The sequence below is a fragment of the Kogia breviceps genome, chromosome 8 (assembly GCF_026419965.1).
Source record: "Kogia breviceps isolate mKogBre1 chromosome 8, mKogBre1 haplotype 1, whole genome shotgun sequence".
Taxonomy (NCBI): Eukaryota; Metazoa; Chordata; class Mammalia; order Artiodactyla; family Physeteridae; genus Kogia; species Kogia breviceps.
The window spans coordinates 108,551,329-108,563,549 of NC_081317.1; the positions used below are offsets into that span (position 1 = coordinate 108,551,329).

The 12,221-nt window shown below is 47.7% G+C and overlaps 1 protein-coding gene across 3 annotated transcripts in view; it reads right to left on the minus strand.

Annotated features, from left to right (window-relative positions):
• ZNF395 (zinc finger protein 395) overlaps positions 1-9,252 on the minus strand; it is a 39,355-nt gene extending 30,103 nt beyond the window's left edge. The window contains exon 1 of one of the 3 annotated variants that reach the window (XM_067039977.1): positions 9,222-9,252. The gene's annotated coding sequence lies outside the window, so the exon portion shown is untranslated. Of the gene's footprint in view, positions 1-8,783; positions 8,952-9,221 lie in introns of those variants that run through there. The other 2 variants (XM_059071347.2, XM_067039976.1) reach the window with 2 other exon arrangements.
• Positions 9,253-12,221: the final 2,969 nt, after the last annotated feature.

Consider the following 12,221-nt stretch of genomic DNA (forward strand, 5'->3'; position numbering starts at 1 on the left):
CAAAAGAAGTAATCCAAAAATATCAGGAAGAAAATCTAAAATTTTTAAATAATCAGGGTGGATTCTAAATAAGCCATATATTTAAGTAAAATTTAGGCAAAATTAAACTTCCACGTGTACGCTACAAATAATAAAAATGCAAAAACAAAAAAAATTTTCATTCAAACCACAAATTTACTGTCGGGTAGCAACTAAACATATGCATTCCTGGAAAATCCCACCCCGAAGTTTCTTTAAATCTGTCTCTTGTTCCCTCTGTCACTAAGCCTACAGAGCAATCACAAGGTTCAGACTCGTCCCTGATGTTGGGATGGTTTTAACGTGCTGCACCTGGTGATATAAATCTGCGGTGGAGAAAATGAAGGAGGAAATGGTCAAGGACACTCCCAGGCCCTCCGCAGCCGAGCAGAGGACCCAGGAGTCAGTTAAAGGTCCCCCATCTTGATTCACTCATTGTACTGAATACAACCAGCCAATAAACATATTAGTCTTCCGTATGTCGATCTGTTTTATTTATTGTTATTTGCCGTTTTCCACCCCACACCCACTGTCTTGCTCTTCCTAAAGACAAAATTCCATTTTCAGCAGCCCTGGGGCCACAAACTGAGTCCTGACCCACCTTGGAATAGTTCTCTTCCTCCTTTCTAAAATAACCCCAGAAGATCTCTTGAAAATGTTAGGACCCACTTATTAACATTTTTTAAAAGAGCTTAAAATGATGATTTGACCCCAGTACTACACACTAGAGGTATATTCCATACTCCACATTATCTTTCAGCTTTGACAAGTCACACAATAACCCAAGAATTAGAAAGGACTTTGGAGGCCAGCCTAACTCCTGTTCTCTTCTACAGCACCCCTAATCCACAGCATTCAGCCCAACCTGAATACCTTCAATGATGGGGAGCTCACTACTACTCCACGGGCAGACATTTCCACTGTTGGTCAGGGCTGCCAGCTAGAAAATTCTTTTTCTGATACAAATGAAATCTGCTCTCCCAGTCTTTAGGGTTAAAAGGAACCTTAAAGCTCATCACATTTGTGTCATCATTCAGTGGATAAAGAATCATGTAACGCAATCATTCTACAGAAGAAGAATCTGAAGCTAGAGAGGATAAAGCAGTTGTTCCATCCACTGGCCATACTCCGACACCAGAGAAGAAATGAACAAGTCGACTCTTTCCTATACCTCATAACCACGAAAATATCTGAAAAGTGCTATTGTGTACCCACCCCACGAATGTACTCCGGTCATTCCTGATCCCACAGCATCCTAGTCTCCCCTTCCTGTGGGTGAAGCCTTGTTTGTTCATGTTTCTTTTCAATCATGGCTCCCCAGTGGTCCGAACGCCACAGGACCAGCAGAGGTCATTAAAACTAGACCCTGTGATTGGACTGATGAATTTCTGATCCAGTTATGGATTCCCATCCATTCCCATCAATTTCTAAAAAGCCTCATCCCACTCAGGGCTCACATTTAACTCATGAACAGAACAATCTCAAAACTTATTTCCCACATGACCTGCTCCCTCCTCAGCATCTGGAGGACCACCAGGGTTACACTGTGCTTGTCTGTTTACCTGTCAGTCTCCCTCTTTCAATCAGATCATCAGCTTCAGGTCAGGGACTGAGTCGTCTTTTTTTTTTCTGACTCCAGTACCTAGTCAGTGCTTGACACACGCAGGTAAACACTCAAGATTAGTCACTAAATGAAGCATCTACCTTTACCCATCCTGTCCTTGAACGATAAAACGTTTTTAAAATAGCAGTGTTCAAGAGAATGAAGAGACAAACCACAGGCTGGGAGAAAATATCTGCAAAAGACACATCTGATAAAGGACTGTTATCCATAATATACAAAGAACTCTTAAAACTCAACAATAAGAAAATAAACAACTCAATTTTAAAAAGGGAGCCAAAGACCTTAACAGATACCTCGCCAAAGAAGACATACAGATAACAAAAGCAGCACATAAGATGTCATCACAAATCATTAGGGAAATGCAAATTAAAATGAGATACCACTACACACTTAAGAGAATGGCCAAAATCCAGATAACTGACAACACCAAATGCTGATGAGGATATAGAGCAACAGGAACTCTCATTTTTTGCTGGTGGGAATGCAAAATGGTGCAGGCATTTTGGAAGACAGTTTGGTGCTTTCTTACAAAACCAAACACACTCTTACCATATGACCCAGCAACTGCCCTCCTTGGTATTTACCCAAAGGAGTTGCAAATTTATGTCCACACAAAAACCTGCATACCGGTGTCTATATATAGCAGCTTCGTTCATAATGATTGCCAAAACTTGGAAGCAACCAGGGTGTCCTTCAGTGGGTGAATGGGTAAATATACTGTGGGACATCCAGACAATGGAATATTATTCAGCGCTAGAAAGAAACGCGCTATCGAGCCACGAAAAGACATGGAGGAAGATTAGATGCATATTACCGAGTGATGGAAGCCAATCTGTAAAGACTATATAGTGTATGATTCCAACTGTATAACATTCTAGAAAAAGCAAAACTGTGGAGGCAGGAAAAGGATTACTGGTTACCAAGGGTTGTGGGGAGGGAGGGGTGAATAGGCACAGCACAGGGCATTTTAGGGCCGTGAAAGAACTCTGTGTGATACTATAATGGTGGGTACGTTTGTCCAAACTCAGAATGTACAGCACCAAGAGTGAACCCTCATGTCACCTATGGGCTTTGGGTGATTATGACTGTGTAGGTTCATCAGTTACAACAAATGTACCATCTGGTAGGGGACGTTGATGGTGGGGGATGTGCATGTGAGGGGGGCAGGGGGTGTGTGGGAACTCTCTGCACCTTCCTCTCAGTTTTGCTGTGAACACAAAACTGCTCTAAAAAATAAAGTATAGTTTTAAAAATATACTTACATATATGGTAGTGTTTTTTCCACTGTGATATACATACACACTATAAAAAATGCAAATAGTAAATTTTAAATGTAAAAAAAGAAAGTCACTCAACTCATCCATTTAGAAGTAAGCAATATTAGTATTTTGGTATTAGAATTTTTAGTATATTTCCTTCCAGTCATTTTCTATGCACTTTATTTAAGATTTGAAATCATATTGTAGATGCACCTTAACTTTTAGCAGAAACATCTGTCCATGTTATTTTAAAATTATTCCTAAACATTATTTTTAATGGCCATAATATTCCACTATTATGGAATATTAGTGGAATCACTTTCGGATTACTTCCAGCCCAGTCGCACCATTGGATATTTAGGTTGTTTCCAATTTTCCATTATATTTAGGTTGTTTCCAATTTTCCATTATAGTTTAAGAAAAAAAAAAAAAAAACTTCTAAATAACCTCTGTGCACAAAGCATCATCTACATTTTGGATGTGGTCTCCAGAAGTGGAATTATCTTACCAGAATGTATGAACATTACAATTCAAATTTTAAAAAGTAAATCAGACTTTACATTTATCCCTTACTGAATTTTTTTTAAATTTGGGGCCTCATTCTGGATATCGTTGAACCTTGGTTTATCTACTAAATAAGCAATTCCTCCCACCTCTACGCCATCAACAAAGCTGACAAACATACCTTCTGTATCTTGATCCACGACACTGGAGTAAATGTTGAACAGCTCAAGGCCAATAATAGAAGCCTATGGCACTCATTTTCAGACCCCTTTCCAGGCTGGCTCGGTGCCACTAATTAACAGGTTTTGCATATGACAATCAAATTAAATTAATAACACCATCCAGCCCACATTCTACCACTTATTTAATATGGACTGTCACATCTTCAGAAACTGTTAAGTACTTTACTAAAGACAAAGTGTACTATAGCTGCTGCACCATTTCTCTGATCTAATAGCCATCATATAAAACAGGAAATGGGTTTAATTTGATATTATCTGGCTGACTTCTGATTATCCCTGCATCCTAAGGGCACACTTTTTCAAGCAGTTAAGCAAAAAGCATTTCAGTTTCGACGTTTTTTTTCCCCAAAACCTGTATTTTAAAATAATCAGACCTGTATAAAGCAGGGTGGCTCTTATTCAGTCCCTGTCACCTGTGGCTCCCCCAGGGAAGGGCTCTGAATTATGGACCCCCAGGGTAAACCAAACTGTCTCCAGATCACAGAGATCTGAACTTATTCATTTCAGCTGGTCCCAAATCAGCCTAGTTTTCCAGGAGTCGTTTGCATTCACACCTTGAACCAATTATCCCGTGGTCATTGGGAATCCTGGCTTCTCAATCTCTGGATCCTGGAGGCCTACCCCCTGACACAGCCCCTCTCCTTGCCGTTCCTTCATTACTGACTCACAGAACCAAAGCTCCTGAGAATCTAATGTCTTGCGGCACTTGGCGGCCATGACTCACATCTCACCAAGTTATTACCCCGACATCGTTCTCAGAGGATACGTGCCAGGAGCCACCAGCTAACCAGGTCAGCCCGAAGTGGAAAATGGCAAGGCCTGAGAGATCTTGGGGTCGCAAGAAATTGGCTTCACCATAGAGAATACATACAGCCCAAAGCCATCTCTAATTAGTACCATCCCAGTCATCAGAAAAATATTTCACAGTGCCAGCCGACAGCAACTCAGAAAGTGCTGCTCACCTGCCCAAAACAAATCATGGGCACACAAGGCTCTCAGATTCCATGTCACACTCCTACCCGAATCCCTGCGGTGGCCACCCAGGGCCAGGGACGCCAGGGACGCGATCCCAAAGTCCCTACTTGGCCTTCGAGTCTCTTGAAAACTCAGGTCACAAACCCAAAGGGCTGCAGGGCTGAGCAGGGAGTTGACTTCGACTGGATTGAGGCAACAGAGCAAAGGGGAACTGGGACGGCTGGGGGCCCCCCCCCGGGCCATCTCCCGCCCACAGGGGGGCAGCCGCCATGCAGCTGCACAGACCTGCCTGCTCTGACTCTTTACCAGAGTCCCCACTCCAGAGGTTTTCCGGATTGCTCCTAATTTTTGAAAACCTTTGCGTGGTCCCAATGACAACTCATCTGAAGGCTGAACACATTCTTCAGGCCTCCCGTTTACATCCCTTCCACTGCCCTTTGATCCTAACCGACCTTTCCAGCCTGACTGCTCCCCCCTCTCCCGAGGACCTCCGTTCTTCACTCTTCCGCACGCTATGTACACCCCCAACTCCAAGCTGTGGCCCGTGATACACACCCCACCTGTGTGGCACCATGAGACACCCCAAAGGGTTCTTCCCAGACTTCCTTCCTTATTCCAGAAAGTTTTCCAAGCCCAACAAGCATGGCCCCTTCTCCTGAGCCCTATGGCTACTGATTTTTCATCTTGGCATGTCGTCATCTTGCCTTGCTCCTTAATCACGGGTGGATCCTAGCTCTCCTATCTTTCAATCCCTTCCTCACGCTTCCTTCCACCTTCAGCATGACTAGGGGTAGCTCTGCCCAGGCGCAGCTTACTAAATGCTTCTTAGATATGAAGATGCTCTATAGCTGTGAGTTATGACCCATTACAGACTGGTTACATCGACTTAGTGTGAAACAATAAGCATTTTTAAATGAAAAATAATGGAATAGAAAATAAAAGTACCAGAGAAGATTGCACACCAAGCAAAAGACGTAGTACTCATGAACTTAAATTAGATTTTTACATACATGATTGAGTATACTAGGTCATGATGTAAATTTTTATTTCTTAATGTAGGTCACAGTCGAAACAGTGTAGAAAACACTGCTCTCTAACGAATAGATTAGCTCCACCAGTGTTCGCTCCACGCAACTTTATTTTTTTTTAACAGTCATATATTCTCTAAAAAGAAAAAAATATCTGATGGCTACCTCTCCCCACACGAGTCAGCTTCCCCTGCTACTTCACTGATCCTGCATCTCAGAGAAACACGGAGGCTAAGTAACTGCAATTACATTCTCGCTCATTCTGCAACTTTTTGCAATCACCCTTCAAATTCACCAGCCCTCGGATGCTGCAAGTTGAGGCTTAGGGAATTTGTTCAGCAAATCACCCTAAGTCACCCTTGCAACAGGAAGGCAGAATTCAGAGCTCAGGAGAAGCCCCAGCTCCCCTCTGCGGGCTGGTCACTGGCTTCCAGGGAACTGGCAAAGGCTCTGGTTAGGAGGGACCTGGCCCTGGGAAAGGCACTATCCCTAGGCCCAAAATCTTCTCCTTCCTCTTTTAGATCATCTTGCTGCCCCCTCATCTTGTTGCTTCCCCCATGCGCGTCTACAAGGGGACAACAGGACTAGACTGAAGGTCTCGGCAGAGAGCAAAATTCAACGTATTTCAAAGCCCAGCAATGTATGTGCTTAGTGAATGCCATTCTACTTCCCTCCAATCTCCAATTCCACCCTCCTGGTTAGCAGAAGTGGCCCATCCTCCTTGGAGCCACATTTCCTCCGAGTTGCTTTGCCAAATTCATGTTCAGGACCAGGTGGTATCTTCTGAATGGCAAGACAGAACAGAGCCTTCCAACTCAGACCCCCAGTCCCCTCACCAGCATCCTCTACTGCCCCCCACCCCATGACCAAGAAGACACTCCTCGGAATGCCTTCCCTCCCCGGCTTTGGCAGCCTTTTCCACCCTACACACCCTGGTTTCCCACCAACCTCAGAGACACAGCTGCTAGCAGGACACCTATGTTTCGACGTCTTGGCAAACACAAGAAACTTCCCTGCAGCCTGAGTGTCAATTACTTCTCTCCAAAACACACATTTCCGATTTCTCAAGTTACCAACTACAGCAGCTCCAAGGCCCTGGCGTGTAATCAATTTCCACAAAGAATTAATTTCCATTCATCTCCTTCCTTCACCCTGCCCCTGTCAACAGATTATTTCAACAGTAATGCTTCTAAAATCCACTGTTTCCCATTTCCAGTTATCCCAGTCCAAGCCCTGGGCACTCCACAACTGTAACAGCCTACTAACTGATTTGTCTCCTAACATTACTTTTAAAAATCTTTCCAAATACCCTTTCGTTACATCAGTCTCTGGCTCAGAAACCTTTACTATCTCCCCAGTACACACAGTGTAAAATGCAATACCCCAGCCTGGCTTTCCAGGACGTTCACAACCTCAACCATTGTTCCTCTCTATCTTTATCTCCTACTGTTCAGGAAACATCCCCTGGTCTGGCCAAGGCCATCTCCTTGTCTCTCGGGAAAAGTCATGTTCATTTGCACCTCATGGCCCATCTCAAAGGTCTCACACCCCAGAAACACAGTTCTGGTGATTCCTACCGTATTCCTTCTCTGAACGCCAACAGCACCTATTCTACACCTCGCAGTTTGCCAGGTCATTGGGCCCTCTCTTGAGGTCTTATTTCCCATGTTCAAGTCTTTCTGTCCCCCCGCCCCCCGAGGTTATAAACCCTGGAGGGAATCATCTCATGTATCTTTTGCATCCTCCTCACTGAGATAACTGTTCGAACCCCTTCTCCTCCGTAGTCCCTTTCTGACCTCTCACACCGGTTACTTCTTCCTCCCTTGCCTTTGGCCTTTACCGGTTATCCTTCACGTGCATAACTTATTTCCTAACTTAGGACTCTAAGTCCATTCCCAAACTCTGACCTTGCCTTTAATAGTCCCCCCTGTCCCCCAGCATTTGCAGTCACTTAGGCAGTGTGAGCACATTAATTTGAACTTGAGCTCTCAAATCACTTCCACTTGGTCGGTAGGCTTTCCGAGGCCTTAGATTTCTTGAATGTCTTTTATCTCCCAGAGAACCTGGCATGGTGCTGAGAACGCAGCGGCCCCCCAGAGGTACCTGTGGAGTTGAACTTAATTGCTATGTTTCCTGGTATTTCAAGTTCCCTGAGACCCAGAACCTCTGTTTACACAACATCTTAGGAGGGTGTCGAAAAGGCCTTCAATACCTGTTGATCACTCACTTCCAGGCAAAATGCACCAAATACACTTTTCTAGAAAAGGGGGTGTAAAGAACGGACCGGTGGCCTGTAGGTAACCCCTGCACCTGGCCGCCTGGTATCAGGAGAACGCCGGCCTGCGGGAAGCGCTCCAAAGCACCGAGCATTGGCCCAGGTTGCCTGCAATCAAGGGGGCAGCGGGACCCCCCCCTCGCCGCCTGGTAGGTGGGCTTTTTTAGGTTACTGCGTCCGTCCCAAAGTGAAGGCGCTGAGCCCTGAATTCCCAGGCAGAAAAGAAAATGCTGCCTTTGAAATTGCACATGACAAACTCCCCGTCCAGGCCCCCACCCGGGCACCGCACATGCCCACAGTGCCAGTGCTGAGGAGGGTCAGGGGCCGCCGGCGAGGAGAGGCAGGGTGAAGGCGCGCAGAAGCAAGCAGGGGGGTGGACAGAAGGGCACCGGGAGGGTGGGGGCCAGCCCCCGAGGTGGAGGGTGTGTCGCGCAGCGCGTCCTGGAGCGCGGCACTCGCCCGCCCGGCCGCTCGGCGGAGCGGGCAGGAACGCGCGGGGCGCCGGGAGAACTGGGCCGGCGGCCCGGCCGGAAAGGGTCAGGGAGGGGGCAGGTCACCCTCCGGCGGAGAGGCGACTCCTGGCCAGCGCTCAAAGTTGGGGAGGGGATTCCTCGGCGAGCGCCGGCGGCGGACGAGATAAACAAGGCGGCGCACGGGAGGGCGGGCGGCCACCCTCTCCCGGCCGGCGCGGCCACTGCCGCAGCGCCCCCGCGCCCCGACCAGCCGCTGCCCCGGCGGCGCCCGCCTCCCGGGCCCTCCTGTCGCCGGCCCGGGCCCTGCGGGCGTGCGGAGCGTGGGAAGTTCCCGGGCCGCCCCCGTCCCCGGGCTGCAGCGCCGCGAGGTCCCCGCGCAGCTCACCTCGCCCCGCCACGAGCGGTGGCACGGGCCGGGCAGCTCCCGCTCGGATAGCTCGGCTCGGCTTGGGGCTGCGGCTGCCGTGGCCCACCGCCCGGCTCCGCTCCGGCCACCCGCCCGCCGAGGCTCCGTTCGCGCCCACCTGGCCGGCCTGCCCTCCCTCTCCGGGACACTGCGCTCACGTACGCGGCCGCGGCCACAACCCGGCCCGGATTCCCCGCCCGGGAAGGGAGCGGAGGCGCGCGCCAGCCAGCGAGCGCCCGGGCGAGGCGGGGGACACACCCCCTCGCCGCCCTCCCTCCGTTGCCTCCCCCCAGCCCTCAGTCCCCCGCCCCCCTCCCTCGGCGCCGCGCGCGCACGCCACCTGCGCGCGCCTCGCCGGCCACGCGCGCTAGCGCCCCCCGCCCCAACACCCCTCTAGCGCGCGCCCGGCGTACACACCCCCGGCCGCTCGTAGACAGTGGGCGCTCAATAAGTGCCGGAGCGACTCCTCGCGCACATGCGCACTTGAACCTGACCGAGTGGTGACGCCCCCGCCCCCACCCCCAAGTCGGACCCGGCGGCTGCAGCTCCAAACCAAACTTGAGTCTTAGCCTGTTTTCACTGAACCGGCCACCGAGCCAAAGTTTCTTGCTGTTGTTTTTCCAAGCCGGGCTCCGGGACAGGCTTCTCCGAGAGAGGCCGAGCTCGCCCCAAGGCGGGAAATGCCGCCAGCGGGCTCCGGACGCCTCCGACGGGCGCTTGGCGGGGGCGATCGAGACCCAGGCCGCGCCGCCCCGACCCGCCGAGCGTGAGCGAAAGGCGAGAGGGAGGGAACGCTGGAACCAACCTTTCCATCTTCCTTTGCTTTAATGTTGTCTTCTCCATTTTATGACATTTTACTCGATCTCACTCTTTGTAGTTGTAGAGTGAGGCGTTATTTGCTGTTTCTGGAATTAACGTGAGAGAAAGTTAACTATTAGCCTTCAGCCCTTATGTAAACAATACCAGTTGCTTTTGGCACCGTTAGGCTCTGGCTTTTGTATAATTTGTAACAAGGAGAATTGAAGCTGATCCATTGTGTTGCTCTATGTTTTTCAGAGATAAGACCAGAGCCACAACTGTAGTGAGGAGCCCCAGTACCTACATGTGTGAGCATAGAGTCATATTCAAATAAGTTTAATGGATAAAAGAAATAAATCCCCTCCCCCCAGAAGTTTTAAAATATTTTTGGACATACTTGTTGAGTTTGCAGTCAGTTCACCTTCAATTTGAGGTATGCTGTTTTTCCTGCAGAGAGGCAGTGGGGAGTGTGTAGGAAAGGACTAAAGGCTTTGCAGTCAGACAAGCCTGGTTTGCAATCCTGATTTTACTGCTGAACTAGTTTTATGATCTTCAGCAGGTTCTTTTATCTCTCTGAACCTCAGTTTCTTTATCTATAAGATGAAATAAAAAACACAGGTATAGTGCCTAGCTCACACTAAATAAACACTAGATATTATTTCCCTTCCCCCACCGTCCACCATTTGTTACAAAAGAAATTAATCTAAAAAAAAAAAAAATTCCTATAGGACATTGGTTCTCAACTGGGGATGATTTTGCCCCCAGGAGACATTTGGCAAAGTCTGGAGACATTTTTGATTGTCACAGCTGGGGGTAGTGGTGCTCCTAGCATCTAATAGGTATAGGCCAACGATGCTGCTAAACGTCCCGCAATGCAGAGGACAGCCCCATACAGCAAAGAATTACCTGGTCTGAATTGTCAATAGTGACATCGTTGAGAAATCCTGCTATAGGCTAATTCTGCCATCGAATAATTCACCAAAGACTGGTTCTACCTTTTAATTCTCATCCTCAAGGAAACATTCTTGTTTTGCATTCAAGAGCACAAGAATGAAAGCATTTGGGGGACCACAGCAATTATATATATGCAACGGCTGCCCTTAACATGAAAATGCAGATTCGAATTTTACATTTTATTATTAAAGGAATATTTTACTTAATTAACAACCAATGTATGTGCCCTAATTATTAAGGTGTCTTATGATATATTATGTATTACTACAAGTCACAAATAGCTTTTGGTTCTGTTTCCCTTTTTCCTCAAACAGTGGGTGTTTACTCACTTCCGCAGATTCAGCTCTCTGCCAAGTCCCTCACCTATCCTGAAGTTTATAACATAGTCCCTGCCCCCAAGGAACATCCAGCCTAGGTGGAAGTAGATGAATGCACATGCAACAATTAAGGAACAATACAAGATAGCATATAATTAAGCTTTAATTGCAGCACCCAGACTAAGGTGGCACAGAAGCAAGGGAAATTAGTTCCAACAACAACACCCAGTGCCGCCTGGCTGAGGTGTTCTGTAAATGTTTGTTGAATGAAATGAAACAGCGAAAGCTTTTGACATGAGATAGGACTCCAGCTAGTATATAAATTCCATTCCAGGATTTATACTGCTAGACTTTGTAAATGGATGTTGGTGCCTGGCTGTGAGTTTATTTTTCTTAAAACATCCAGTTCAAACTTGTAACCCAACCTATATATTTCCTAAAACGATCAAACTTTAATAAAATGGAAACAATCATTCGTTTGACAACTATGTGAGCGCCTGCTGTGTGCAGCAGGAACCAAAAGAGTCTCTAAATTTGAACAGAACCCAGAGCTTGTTCTGTCTGAGACAGGCCATCAAAAGGCACGTGCTCTCTTACAGCATATATTGAATGAATATCCCCTTTGACTGCAGGTATGTACTTGTCAGTATGCATTCCAGAGTTTTGCACATTAACACAGACTGAGAACTTTCTCTCACAAACATCCATTCGCAAACACACACCCAGCACTCAGAACCTCCACAGGGACTCCAGGCCCTGTCCTAAACACATACTGTGCAGCACACAGGACATAAAGCAGGAGGTGCTTAGAAAACTCTAACTGGTTGGTTTCCAATCTTGGCTACAGCCCCACCCCCCAGAATAGAGCTCGCCCTCCCTGGAGGCTGTCCCATCCTAGAACTGCCGCTTACCATGGCCCCCTATTAAAATGTAGGCATCTGGTACCTCCTTTCCATCAAAGTCATTAGCTTCTCAGAGAGCATCTCCCATTAAGCTGGGGTTCAGCAAAGCAGACCCAGGCCTCCTCTCGTGTTATATGGACACATTTAGGGGAGATTTTCAGGGCACTGTGAGTCTGAAATTGCCACAACCTCCCATCCCCTGATGTAACTCTTTTCAGGCTTGCCTCCCTCCAATCCATGCTTTACACCAGCCTCTTTCCTCTGCTTCAGACTCCTCCAAGGCTTCCTGTAGCTTTTATAATAAAGTCCCAGCATTGCTCATTAAGATCCTTCAGGGTGGGGCTCTTAATTAGTTCTCCAGTCACTACTTGCAGCTCTCCGCCTCCAGCCCCTTCACCCTGCACTCCAGACAGGCTAAACTGAACTTCTGTCCTTTGCCTGAACAG